The sequence below is a fragment of the Callospermophilus lateralis genome, chromosome 14, assembly GCF_048772815.1.
Source record: "Callospermophilus lateralis isolate mCalLat2 chromosome 14, mCalLat2.hap1, whole genome shotgun sequence".
Taxonomy (NCBI): Eukaryota; Metazoa; Chordata; class Mammalia; order Rodentia; family Sciuridae; genus Callospermophilus; species Callospermophilus lateralis.
In genome coordinates, this window is record NC_135318.1 from 69,085,074 (window position 1) to 69,100,048 (window position 14,975).

Consider the following 14,975-nt stretch of genomic DNA (forward strand, 5'->3'; position numbering starts at 1 on the left):
ATGATACAATTGTGTAAAGCCTGGTTTGGAGTGATTGATTTCCCTTACAAGAGAGATTGTTCAGTATTCCCTGACAAACCATCCATAGTATCTTTATGAAGAGACACAAGTGTTCAATCTGTCTTTATCTGGTAAGTTCATTTCTTTGAGATCCAGTGTTGGCTCTTGGCTTATAAACATTTGAATTCCTTGCTGCTTCTTAATTCAGAATTAATGGAAGCACAGTATTTTTATGTAATCCTGACTCTGCTGTGCATAGTCATGTACTTAAGTAGCTATGTTTTCTTCCTACCATTCAGACAAATACCACTTAATAAAAGTGTTAAGTAGGAGAATAAAGGAGCAGGACAATTAATGGGTGAAAAACATTAATTTACCCTAGTGGTAGCAATTTAGAAGAGAATTGCCAAGAGACAATTACTCAGAGAAAAGGTGATAGCAAGTATATACAAGTCGCAGTAAGGAGTGTTCAAGATTAAACAGCTGTGATTATCTGTCATCCCAACCTATAGTCAGCTACCTTGATAACTAGGCATGTCAACCACCCATGCTACTTGTAGATGCAGAGCAATACTAGTCAGAAAATGAGAACCCTCATGTTACACAATGCATATTAAAGGACAATAATAACTCTATACATTATTACACTGAAAACACGCTAAATTATAACTTCTTTATTGAATTGGCAATATATGTTACTTTAATCACCAAGGCCACAAAAATATGTAATTGAGAATCAGACATTTACAAGGCAGTGGTGTTCAAAACAGTTTAAATTAAGATTTAGATAAATGAAAAATATAAAACAAATGTCTTAAGTCAAACTGTGAAAAACTAGAGATCAGTTGTCCTTTAAAGAAATATGTGAAATCATGAACCTTGAGTTGCTTCCTCAGTACGAAATCTGTGGTACCATTAACCAGAGTCATGCTACCCATAAAAGACAGATTGGACAACCAATAGGCATTTGTCAGTTACATTTTTTGGATTCTCGATGGATTCTCTGTCATGGTTGTTATTTGGTTTGTTGGTTAATTAATTTTTAGGTTCTTTTTTTCTTTTTCCTGGTACTGGGGATTAAACCCTGGGATGCAGATGACCTATGACTAAATTACACAGACATTTTTATTTTCATTTTGAGATAGGATCTCACTATGTTACTTCCTCCTTTTTAAAAAAAATGGGCATGGGCTACTGTGCCCAGCATGGTTGTTTTTCTCTAATGTGATCTATCAATGAGTGTAATTGTTATGAGATAATTTCTCATGTAAATTGCATTTATCTGTATGTCTGGTTAAGTTATAGGATACTTTGACTAACTTTAGGGCTTTGAAGTGTTACAAGACTAGCTTTGAGTCCATGGTCTATCATTTCCTAGGTGTTTGAACTTGTTCAAATCATAAAACTTTCCTTATTTTTACTTGCAAAAGAACAATAAAACGAACATTAATTTATGTTGCATAGATTAAAGGAGAGTAGTTGTAAAATCTTACATTAAGTTCAGCCATTCCTGTGTCACACAATCACAACAAATGATTTTAATGACTGCCAATAATGTCATTAGTTAGCATTACTTAACTTAAGTACATGGTATCTTTATTACATTCAGAATCACTCTTGATTTTCAACCTTTCTCTGTGGATTTTATCTTTTTGCAAAACCACTTATGCTTAATTTTTCTGTCCAGTTTGATAAGATATTCTTATTTTATTTTTATTGTCATGTATATTTTTGCATTCCCCATATTAGTCTTAATATTAATATATTATTTTGCTTCACTTATTGCATAGGGCATGGCATTAGGTGTTTGAGGGGATATATTTTTCATAGTGATATTTATATTTGAAATAACTTTTTATTACAACAGATCTATTTGTCTCTAAATTAGTTATTTTATTTTATGCTCCTTTAATAAATATACCTCCATCAGTTAAATTTTAATGGTTATAGTTCATTCAGTTTTTAATATTCTGGAATGCTTTTCTTTTATTATTTTTTATTTTATTATTTAAAAAGTAATATTTATAAAATCTTCCTAAAGAAAATTTACACTTAAAATAATTATATTTGATTCTTCTGTATTGTTTCATGAGGGAAACTGTACATTAGGATAGGGTATAAATTCTATTCTCACCATCCTCCACCACCACATAAACATCTAAATATCTAAAAATATGTACAGATACATATATACTTATTTCACGTGATTTAAATCCTCTATTTTGCTTAACTATTACATTGTAGAATCTATATTCTTTTGATTTTTATATTGTCATATTTCTCAATACATCAACACAAGTCTTTGAACAACAACAAAAAAAAAATACAATACTTGTGCAGATATAATATTTCCTAAAGAAAAAATGTTCTTAGGTAATAATTTCTTATGTTGATACCCAGTAATCCTTAGACATATAAACAGTGACTGTCTTGATTACATTTCATTAATTAATAGCCTCTTGGAATGAAACTCTGGGTACATTTATCTAGATTCTATTTCATGTAATCTACTTGAACAATGATAAATATTAAAAATTAGAAATAATATATTAAAATATTCCCCAGCGACCAGTTCTGTAACATCACCTAGTTCACTAAAACTTTGCATGATATTGGATGACAGTAAATCCAAAACCAGACTCTAGAATGAGTACCTATATGGCATGCTTGCAGATTGTCAGGGTTTTCATTTAAAAAGAGTTCTACTAAATATGAAATTCAGAATGATTTACTTGTCTCATAGAGGGATATGCACAAATATTTCAGAGCTATTAGTAATGGTCAAAGATTTACCATTTGGTAAAATCACAATACAGGGTAAATTAAATAAATAAGTTTAACAGTTTCAAGTAGACACTTGAGGGATACTGATATTTAGCAATTACAGGCAAAAGAACAAAAAGTAAATCCGTCAAAGAGCTAATCTTAAATGATGTCATAGAAACAAGAGCCTTGTGCTGCAAATATCCAAGAATTCAACAGATGTCATCAAACAGTTTAGGAAAAAACTAGGATTGAGAAATAAATTTTTGGTGATTATTCTACTGAGATAATTCCCTAAAAATTTAAAATACAACTTGATGTGAACTAAAGTTGGCAATGGTTATAAGTAACACTCTGGGTCTTTGGTGGTGCAGAAAAACATATTCATGGGATTCTTACAATTAGAGAAACTTTTAAAGAGAGTCTTAGAGATTCAAAAATGTTTAAGGTTTTATGCTAAGGGATATAAACAAGTTTTAAGGAAATTTGGAATTAGGAAAAAAAATACTGGATGCCACCAATGGAAAATTATGCAGTGTTTTTCATTCTTCTATATTGTTGATTCCAGAATTTCATTGCTTGGAGCTATGTTACTATTTTGGAAGTTTACTATAAATTAATTTTGTATGATATGCAAATAAATAATCTCCAATGGAGGTTCTATTGATTTTTCTTCCTTAATATAAATTATTCCAATTTTTGATTGACTCACACACTTCTTTCATAGTTTTAACATACTTTTGTTAGAATTATCCTTTGAATTTGTTGTAACACCTTACTATTTTCTTCAGTAATTGTGAATGAAATAAAATCTTCTCCACATACTTAATCTGCATAAATCTCATGATCTTATCTTTTTTACAGTTATGATTTAAAAATGGAAAATTAACAATTCAAGAGTGATGAAGAGCTATCCCCTCCGCTGTGGTTGTATGAACATATTCCTTACATTCCAAATGAAACTTTACAAGGAATCTCTGCCAGCTCTTTATTCAGGTGAACTTTAGATAAGTCAATTGTCTCAAGTCATTTTCACCATGATTTGCCTTGAATAAGGGCCAGTATTTTCTTTGCACTGAACTCCCAACTGGAACATCACAACTTGCTAGGGTTGTAGATATTTCCCAGAATAAAATATAGACAGGCCAAAGATTTAACAAGAAATAAAGAGAGGAAATGAAAATGAATATAAGAAATATATGCCAGGCATGGTGGTGCACATTTGTAATTCCAGCGAATCAGGAAGCTAAAGTAGGAGGATCAGAAGTTTGAGGCCAGATTCCATAATACAGCAAGACCACATCTCAAAATAAAACAAAAAATGGTAGGGATCCAGCTTAATGGTGGAGAATGCTTGAGTTCAATAATATGGTACAAGTATATTACATATTCAATAATATATATTTTATTTTACTCTGTGTTATATTGTATGTATTTTTATTTTATATGTTTTTATTTTTATATATTTATATATATTTTTATTGTATATATTTTACTCTATGTGTCATATTGTAAAGGAGCCTCAAAAAAAGTGCTACATGTTAGTCCTCTTTGCTAAACCATCACTGGATCATGAGAATGTTGAAGAGGAGGTTGCTTGAGCCCAGTGAATTATCATTTCTTATTTAAATATTCTTAAATTACTACTCCCCTATATAAATGATCCTAGTTCCTTTAAATATAAAAATTATAGGACTGAATTCTTATTTCAATTCTGTAAGCTGCTTTTGAGATAGTAATATATTGTTAGGAAAATTACATAAAGTATGATAGAATTAATTACATGATATCTTTTCCTCATTTCCTCCCAAAGTCTGCATTGCCTGTCTGAAGTACCATTCATTATTTTATGGAAGTTGAAGAAAAATTCAATGTTTTATTATGCATTCTGATATGTGAATAAGAAATGCACTTTATCTCTCTCAGTGTTTGTTGAAATAAACCTTGGGAAATACTCTTCAACAAAGTTTTAATAGTATTTCTTAGAAAAGTATGGGATGCTACATTATGAACAAAAATAGAAGACTTCTGATGTATATATCAAGGTTCAAGGAAAAAAGAACTCTTTACATGCTCACTAAAAATAGTTAAGAACTTACTTGATTTCAATTTGAAACCATAAATTTAATACATATAGGAAAATGTAAGTTGGAAAAGAAATGATTTGACATCCAAGAAAATTTATATTTTTATTAGCACATACTAATTTTTACCAATTCCTGGGATTCACTGTTACATTTTTGTCTGTGGATACACTACATTGATCATGTCCATCTCCCTGATGGATTAATCTGACACAACTTTCTTATGTACAGAAATGAATTTACCACAATGCATCTAAACATTGTGCACATCCACAAGACTGGGATCTTAATTAGAATAAGGCATATTCCGTGCTTGTGTAAATATAGCAAAGTAGATTCTACTGTCATGTAAAAAAAAAAAAAAAAGAAAGAAAAGGTAAAAATATAATAGTGGCAAATCTTGATTAAAAACTATTCTATGTTTAATCATGCACAAAGTAAAATATACTTTAAAAATATCCTTTTTCTTCTGTTAGATATGAGCATTTGTTTGTTCATTTGTAGAACAGCAATGATATTGTGCACATGTGGTACAGAATCCCAGTTCTTCCCTTTATTGGAAGTATTACCTAATTCATTTCACTTAACCTTACCAAGTCTTATTTTTTCTCATCTGACATCAGACTAATAGAATCTTCCACCCTCACTTGCCCAGTCTACCTGAGAGTCAAGAAAATAATTAACATAAAAATGTATTTTAATATTAAACCTTCTTTCTTTTGGATTCATAAAAAATATTTATTCATTTAACACTCATGAACCAAAAGTTTGATTTAGACATAAACTACAGTTTACAGAGTAAATAAAAAACTGGAGACAGCCTTTATTCCAAGTCAGGAGTGTTACAAGGGAAGATCACTATTTTTTTTTTCTGTTTACATAAAAGGCTTCTTACAGAGCACAGTCTTAAATAATAAACGTGCCAGTCACAAATGTTGCATGATTGTGCTAGGAGTGGGGTAGTGTCCTTATTTCTAATCTGCTTCTAAGGACAAACACACAGGTATTGAAATCTTCATCCATAAAAGAATATTCTCCAGGAAATATTTTCTAGGATTAATGGTGAGCATGGAAAAGAAGAGATTCATCACCCCCACTGAGTAGATTGCATAGGTATATGTCTTCCATGTAAAGACATCTTTCTATGTGATTCTTTAGGTAGAGCAGTGAGTTCATATTTAGGGGAAACATAGACATTGAAGAAAATATTTAAAGAATTGTGAAGGATATTTGCTCTACCAGGCAGCCAAATAGAGATATCTGTAGTATGTAGGTGATAAAAGAAAGAATAAAATTAATGAAACAGGTGAAAAGAACCAAAATGATAATCAAGTGTACATCTGAACAGCAGCATAAAGGTGCATTTAAAAACAGCAGCTAAAAGACTAATGTAGTACATGGTGTTGAGGTACGTAGTTAATTATTTAGATATAAAAATATATTTTTTTTCAGAATATAAAACAACATAAATACAAAGTAAACAAAAAAGTTATAAAAAATAAAATATAAGAAGCAATAAAAGGCTTTTATAAATTTTGTAGGGAAATAATAAAACAAAGATGAAATTAGTACAATATAAAATATAAAGATCTTATATCAGAATAATAAAAATATTAAAATAATAAACTAACATTTTTATCACATATTAGGTTTTAGTTATTCTCATTAAGTAGGGATTCAATTTGTTAGTATTTATAAGTCAAATTTTTTAATTGATTTTTTTTATTGTGGTAAGAACATTTAATACAGTTTCCTCCCTGTTTAAAATTTTCTAAATGCCCAATGCTGCACTGCTATCTACAGACACAAAGTTGTACTTCGGGTCCTGAAAACAGAACTTACACATCTTGATCATTGAAACTCTAATCCTGTTGAGCAGCAGCCCACCATTTTTCTGTCCTCCCAGCCCAAGGTAAGCACCACTCTACCTTATGTTTCTCTGAGTCTGGATGTTTTAATATCTTCCTACTGGTAGAATCTTGTAGCGTTGGAACTTTTGCAACTGGCTTGCTTCACTTTTCTTACTGTCTTCTAGGTTCATCTGTGATGTCACATGGGGCAGAATTTACTTGTTTATTTAAGGTTGAGTAATATTCCATTGTAGTCACGTGCATGCACATGTGTGTACATACAACATTTTCTTTATCCATTTATTCATTGATTGGAGTTATTTTTCATAAATTTACTATTGTGACAAATACTAAAATAAACACAGTACCTTCTCAAAGTCATGAGTTCAGATCTTTCAAGGAAATATCCAGAAATGGGATTAATAATCACATGTGGTTCTATTTTATTATTATTATTATTTGAGAAATTGTTGTATGACTTTTTATAGTACTATCATCACTTTACATATTTATATTTCCATCAATGGGCAATGGTTCCAGTTCTTTTGTTATTAGTTCTTTTTAATTATACATAATAGTGGAATATATTTGGACATATTATACATGGATGGAGTATACCTTCCCATTATGGTGGTTGTATATGTGTGGACTTACACTGGTCAGGCATACATAAACATAAGAAAGTTATGTCTGATACATTCTACTGTCTTTCCTATTGCCATAATCCCCTCACTTTCTTTCAATCCTCTTTGTCTAATATATGAACTTCTGTTCTTCCCCTCCTCCATTGTGTATTAGTGTCTGCATATCTGAGAGAACATTCAGCCTTTGGTATGCTGTGATTGGTTTATTTCACTTAACATGATTGTCTCCAGTTCCATCCATTTATCACAAATGCCAATATTTTATTCTTCTTTATGGCTTAGTAATATTCCTTTGTGTATATGTACCACATTTTCTTTATCCATTCATTTGTTGAAGGGCATCTCCATTGGTTCTACAGCTTAGTAATTGTGAATTGAGCTGCTATGAAAATTGATATAGCTACGTCAAAATTGTATGCTGATTTTAAGTCCTTTGGGTATATGCTAAGGCATGGAATGACAGGGTAAAATGGTGGTTCTATTCCAAGTTTTCTGAAGAATCTCCATACTACTTTCCAAGTGGTTGCACCAATTTGCAATCCCACCAGCAATGTGTACATGTACCTTTCCCCCCACATTTTCACCAACATTTATTATCACTTGTATTCTTGGTTGTTGCTATGCTGGAGTAAGATGAAATATCAGTGTAGTTTTAATTTGCATTTCAATATTGATAGTGATGTTGAATATTTTTCTATATATTTATTGACCAATTGTATTTTTTCATCTGTAACGTGTCTGTTCAGTTTCTTTGTGCATTTATTGATATGCTTATTTATTTATTTTTTTGGTGTTAAGTTTTTTGAGTTCTTTGTATATCCTAGAGATCAATATTCTGAGATGCAAGTGGCAAAGATTTTCTCTCATTCTGTAGGCTCTCTTTTTACATTTTTGATTGTTTTCTTTGCTGTGAAGAAGCTTTTTTTAGTTTGATACCATCCCATTTCTTAATTATTGATTTTACTTCTTGCACTTTAGGAGTCTTTTTGATGAATTCAGTACCTAAGTCAACATGATAGATATCTGGATCTACTTGAACCACTTTCAGTTTTGTGCAGGTTGAGAGATAGGGGTTTTATTTTATTTTGCTATATATGGATTTCCAGTTTTCCCAGCACCATTTGTTTTTGGCACCATTGTATACTGTGGGATAAATGTATTTATTTGGGTTTGTTTCTGTGTTTTCTATTATGTACCATTGGCCTACATGTTGGTTCTGGTGCCAGTATCATGCCATTTTTGTTACTAGGGCTCTGTAATATAACTTTAGGACCCGTATTGGGATGTCCCCCACTTCAGTTTTCTTGCTGAGAATTGCTCTGGCTATTCTAGGCCTTTTATTTTTCCAAGTGGATTTTATGACTATTTTTTCAACTTCTAGGAATAACATCATTGGAATTTTAATAGTAATTTCATTAAGTCTGTATAGCACTTTTAGTAGTTTGGCCATTTTGACAGTATTAATCCTGCCTATCCAAGAACATGGGAACTCATTCCATTATGTAAGGTCTTCTTCAGTTTTTTTTTTCTTCAATGTTCTGTATTTTTCATTGTAGACACCATTCACCTCTTTTGTTAGTTTAATTCCCAAACGTTTTATTTTCTTTGAGGCTATTATGAATGGGATGGGTTTCTTAATTACTCTTTCACTTGATTCATGAGTGATATATAGGAGCACATTTAATTTATAGGTGTTAAATTTATATCCTGCTACTTTACTGAATTAATTTCTGAGTCCTAGAAGTTTACTGTTGAAGTATTTTTGGGTCTTCTAAATATGGAATTGGAAATAGTGATAGTTTGAGTTCTTCTTTTCGTGTTCATATCCTTTTAATTTCATTCCTCGGTCTAATTGCTTCATATAGAATTTCAAGGGTTATGTTGAGTAGCAGTGGTGTCTTGATCTAGTTTTTAGAAGGAATGCTTTCATTTTTCTCCACTTAGAATGATGCTAAGTGGCCTTGGGTTTAGCATAGACAGCTTTTACAATGTTGAGGTATTTTTTCTACTTTTCCTAGTGTTTCTAATGTTTTAAACATGAAGGGGTCCTTTATTTTGTCAAATGCTTTTTCTGAATCTATTGAGATGATTATGGTTCTTGCTTTTAAGTCTATTGATGTGATGAATTACATTTACTGATTACAGAAGTATATTGAACCAAACTTGCATCCCAGGGATAAAGCCCACTTGATGATGGTACACCATCTTTTTAAAATATGATTTTGTATGAGATTTGCCATTATTTTATTAAAAATTTTTGCATTTATGTTTATGAGGGATATTGGTCTGAAATTTTCTTTCCTTGATGTGTCTTTGTCTGGTTTTGGTATCAGGGTGACATTAGTTTCATAGGATGAGTTTGGAATGATTGTATATCCCCAGCCCTGAAATGTCTTTATCTCTTCTGATTAAATTTGACTCACAGTTCTCTTTATCTGATATAAGTATAGAAATTCCTGCTTGTTTGTGAGATCCATGTGAATGATATATTTTTAACTATCCATTTACTTTCAGTCTGTGAGTGTTTTTCCTTTGAGGTGAGTCTCTTGTAGACAGCATACTGATGTGTCTTGTATTTTAATCTCATCTGCCAGTCTATGTCTTTTGATTGAAGAAGTTAGTCCATTTACATTCAATGTTATTATTTAGAAATGATTTTTATTCCCTGTCATTTCTATTTATTTATCATTTTTTCTTTCAATTTGTTTCTCCTTTGATTGACAAATTTTCTAGTGTAGTGTAATTTCTCATTTCTGTTTTTCACTTTTATTTTTCATGTGTTCATCATAATGTATTTTATTGAGAAATGTTATGTAGTGTAGGGTTTCTGGTTGTGAATTCTTTTAACTTTTGTTTTTCATGGAAGATTTCTGTTTCATCATCAATTCTGAAGCTTAATTTTGCTGGGTATAGTATTTTTGGCTGGCATCCATTTTCTTTCAGAACTTGGTATATATTATTTGAAGCCCTCCTAACTTTGAAGGTCTGAGTTGAGAAATCAGCTGAGATCTAGACTGCTCTCCCTATAATGTGACCTGTTGATTTTCTCTGAAAGCCTTTTAAATTACATTTTTATTCTGTATCTTAAGCATTCTCATAATAATGTGTCTTGGAGAGAGCCTACAGAATGGTAGAAAATCTTTACCATATGCACCTCAGATAGAGCATTAATCTCTAGGATATATAAGGAACTCAAAAAAACATAACACCAATAAATATATAAATAACCCAATCAATAAATGGGCTAAAGAACAACTGAACAGACACTTCACAGAAGAAGAAATACAACTCATCAACAAATATATGAAAAAAAAATGTTCAACATCTCTAGTAATTATAGAAATACCAATTAAAATTACCCTGAGATTCCATCTCACTCTAGTCAGAATGGTAATTATCAAGAATATAAGCAAAAAAGAAATGTTGGTGAAGATGTGGGGGAAAGGGACATGCATACACTGATGGTGGGATTGCAAATTGGTGCAACTACTTTGGAAAGCAGTATGGAGATTGCTCAGAAAAGATGGAATGGAACTACCATTTGATCCAGTTATCCCACTCCTTGGTTTATCCCCAAAGGACTTAAAATCAGAACACTACAGTGATACAGCCATATCAAATGTTTACAGTAGCTTAATTCACAATAGCTAAACTATGGAACCAACCCAGGGTCCCTTCAACAAATGAATTCATAGAGACATTATGGTATATATGCACAATTGAATATTACTTAGCCTTAAAGAAGAATGAAATTATGGCATTTGCCAGTTAATGAAAGGAATAGGAGAATATCATGCTAGGGAAAATAAACCAATATGCGGAAGCTAATTCCCAATAAGTGGGGGAGGGGTAGAGTAGTGCTAGTTTGGAACAGACAGAGGGGTGTTAAGGAAGGGTTGGGGTTGTGGGGGTAGGAATGATAGTAGAATTAATCAGACATTGTTACCCTAAGTGCATATATTATTACATGACCTGTGCAACTCTGTCATGTACAACCAGAAGAATGAGAAGTTATACTCCATTTATGATGTGTCAGAATATATTCTACTGTCATGTATAACTAATTAGAACAAATTTTAAAAATATATGTCTTGGTGTGTGTCTTTTGTAATTTTGTATACTAGTGAACCTCAAGCTTCTGTATTTATTTATCTTTTCATTCTTTAGGATTGGGAAAATTTTTCATAATATTTCATTGAAAGAGTTGTGCATACCTTTAGTTTGTGTCTCTGAGCCTTTATTAATCTTGATAAATTTGGTCCTTTCAGGTTATCTCTTATTTAGTGGATGTTCTGTTCATGGTGTCTTAACATCTTTTTTCCAAGGTCAACTTTATTTTCAAGACTATATTTTGTCTTCATTGCCTAAAACTCTGTCTTTCAAGTGGTCTAGTCTGTTGGTGGTGCTTTCCATTGGAAAAAATATGGAATGTTTCATGAATTTGCATGTCATCTTTACACAGGGGCCATGCTAATCTTCTCTATATTATTCCAATTTTAGTATATGTGCTGCCGCAGCAAACACAGGGTACCAGTTCTCTGCTTCCTTGCCAACACTTGTTCCTCCTCCTCCTCCTCCTTCTTCTTTTTCCTCCTCCTCCTCCTTCTCCTCCTCCTCCTTCTTCCTCCTCCTCCTCCTCCTCCTCCTTCTTCTCCTCCTCCTTCCTCCTCCTCCTTCTTCTCCTCCTCATCCTTCCTCCTCCTCCTTCTTCTCCTCCTTCCTCCTCCTCCCCTCCTCCTCCTCTACCTCCTCCTCCTCCTCCTCCTCCTCCTCCTCCTCCTCCTTCTTCTTCTTCTTCTTCTTCTTCTTCTTCTTCTTCTTCTTCTTCTTCCTCTTCTCCTTCTCCTCCTTCCTCCTCCTCCTTCTTCTCCTCCTCCTCCTCCTCCACCACCTTCTTCTTCTTCTTCTTCTTCTTCTTCTTCTTCTTCTTCTTCTTCTTCTTCTTCTTCTTCTTCCTCCTCCTCCTCCTCCTCCTCCTCCTCTTCTTCTTCTTTCTTCTTCCTCTCCTCCTCCTCCTCCTTCTTCAACTTCATCTTCTCCTCTTCCTCTTCTTCTTTGTCTTCTTTAGCATCTTCTTCTTCATTGTCACCTTCTTCTCCTCCTCCTCCTTCTTTTTCTCCTTTTCCTCCTCCTCCATTTGATAATACCTAGGCTAACAGGATTGCAGTGATATCTCAGTAAAGTTTTGGTTTGTATCTCCATGAATGATTATTAATGTTTTGCATATTTTTATATATTTGTCATCCTTTTTATGTCTTCTTTGGAAAAATGTGTATTTAAATTCTTTGCTTACTTTTTAAGCAGGTTACTGTTTGTTTGTTTTCCTCATGTGTTAGTAGAGTTCCTTAAATATTTTAAGAGGTAATAAGATATATGGCAACATTCTTCAGCAAAAATGTACCAATCAATGTAAAATCAATACAGAAAAGATGATTCATTTTTTTCAAAAAGAGGGTGGAATGAAGGAAGGGAACAAAAAAAAGGCAAATGTACCAAAATGGCTTTTTAAAAATATTATCATATATTTTTGAATGGGAGATACCCATGAAAACTAACATGTTTGATTTGAATGAGTTTTATGATACAAGATTTCAGGAAAAATAGAAATTAGAGATATAATAGGGATGATTTTGATTCAGTTATTCTGATTTAAGAGTTTTAGCCACAGTTTATCACAGATCTGCTCTGTTGAATATGAGTTTTTATTCAGGTTTTTTTTCTCTAATATACAAAAATAGAAAACAACTTACATGTTTGTGTCTTGCAGAGTTAGAATATATCCTTAAGTTTGTATCTGAATATCTATGTACAAAGGAATAATATGATAATGTTAGTAGAGAAGAAGGATATTTAATTTACTTTTTAGAATTGATTTGGATTTACTAAGATAGTAAAGATAGACAAAAATTTATATATATAAAGGGCTAGTAGTAAAACTTAGTATGAAGTGTTGTTGTATATTATCTATTAATTAACATACATATTAACTCTATTGATGTTCATATAAAATTTAGTAGAGATAATATTTAACTAGATCCAATAATATATTTAGTAACCTTTTTTAATCTGTGATGAATTTTGCCATATTGATGATTAAAACCTTTATGGTAGATAGAATTCTATAATAAGGCATGCATTATGAAAAGAAAAAACATCCCAATAGAAAGAAAATCAGCTCATGGAATTTTTTTTAACCAAATTCATCTATCTGAAATGCATCACCATAGCAACAAATGAACCTAGCCTGTCCACTGTTGGCTTTGTTGACTTAGAAATATTTACAAATGTGACATTTTCCTTTGCCAAATTAGGCAAACACTAATCATCCTGACATAATTCATATGACTATAGTACTTTAACAATTGCAAGTGTATGCAGGAATTATCTATTGTTATTCTCACAAAAATTCCTGTGTCATGGGCTGGGTTGATGGCCCTACTCCTACTCAAACATAAATAAATGTTCAGAGTACATAGTAGACAACTGATATCACAGTGATAAAAAATGGTAAAAAATTGAACATCTCCCTTTTCCATTAATCATGCCAATTCCATTAATCATGGAACATTTTTCAAGATAATTCTTCATCATTTTCTACTGTGTAAAACAATAGACAAAAATGTGTGCATGCTTGCACGTGTTTGTGTGTGTGTGTGTGTGTGTGTGTGTGTATGTGTATCTATGTTGGTTTACCACAAAGCGCTTTTAATCTAGCTGAATTCAATTGAACAAATTTTAATGAGCATGCAAATCACTTGGGAATTGTTACATTGAGTATAATCTGTTCACAGATTCTTGAAAGAAGTAGGTTCTGTCTTGCTTGTGATAATGAATGTCATCTATTGACTAACTTAATTCTTTCTAGTCTTCAGTTCAAGTGAGGTTTGATGTTATATAGTTGCTTTTACTTTAATCATGCCAGGATATTACATTAGCCTACAACCCCCACACATGTTATTTAGAATAATTCAAGTGAATTTATCTCTCTATATATAAGCGTTAGGTTCTATTCTCCCAACCTTTTTTGTTCTAATAGTAACCACTGAGATGAATTGGCCTTTTCCTTAGGTTCTTCTGTGAAGACTACATTCCACCTGATAATTCATGTAAGTTACTATGATTTGAGCAGTATAGAATCCTGAACTGCTCCCCACCTTTTGTTGTTTGTTCCTGCTAGTGTCTTTCACTATGACTGCCTGCTCTTACCATATTACTAAGTCACACCATACTGGACTCCTTTTCAGTAGGTTTTGCAATGATGTTGAAGAACCATCAATCATAGCACTCACTTGATATGACCTTGGAACTCAAGTTAATGAGTGAAGAGAAGAAAACTGCAGCAGTGTTTTCTTGAACATAATAGTTGGGACTTGAGGTCCTAGGCTCTGTATGATGAATAAGATGGTATGATATTTGAGTTACTGATTCCTGTAGCAACTGAGTTGGATCAGAAAGAGCAGTTTCCTTGTGAGCTTGCCAGTTTGGTTTTGTGAAGTCATTCCTAGGGTTTGACCCAGAACCAGTTCCTTCAGCCCTTAAAATAATTGTGTTAGTTCTTAAATGCGTCACTATATATTAAACAACCCAACATCTTTAAGAACATTCAATAATAAGTATTTATTTTCTATGTGTCT

At 32.2% G+C, this 14,975-nt stretch overlaps 1 non-coding gene across 1 annotated transcript; it reads right to left on the bottom strand.

The window, feature by feature from the left end:
* Window positions 1-11,758: 11,758 nt before the first annotated feature.
* Window positions 11,759-11,865, bottom strand: LOC143380883 (U6 spliceosomal RNA). Its single transcript, XR_013088752.1, has one exon. It is a non-coding gene; the product is annotated as a U6 spliceosomal RNA (small nuclear RNA).
* Window positions 11,866-14,975: the final 3,110 nt, after the last annotated feature.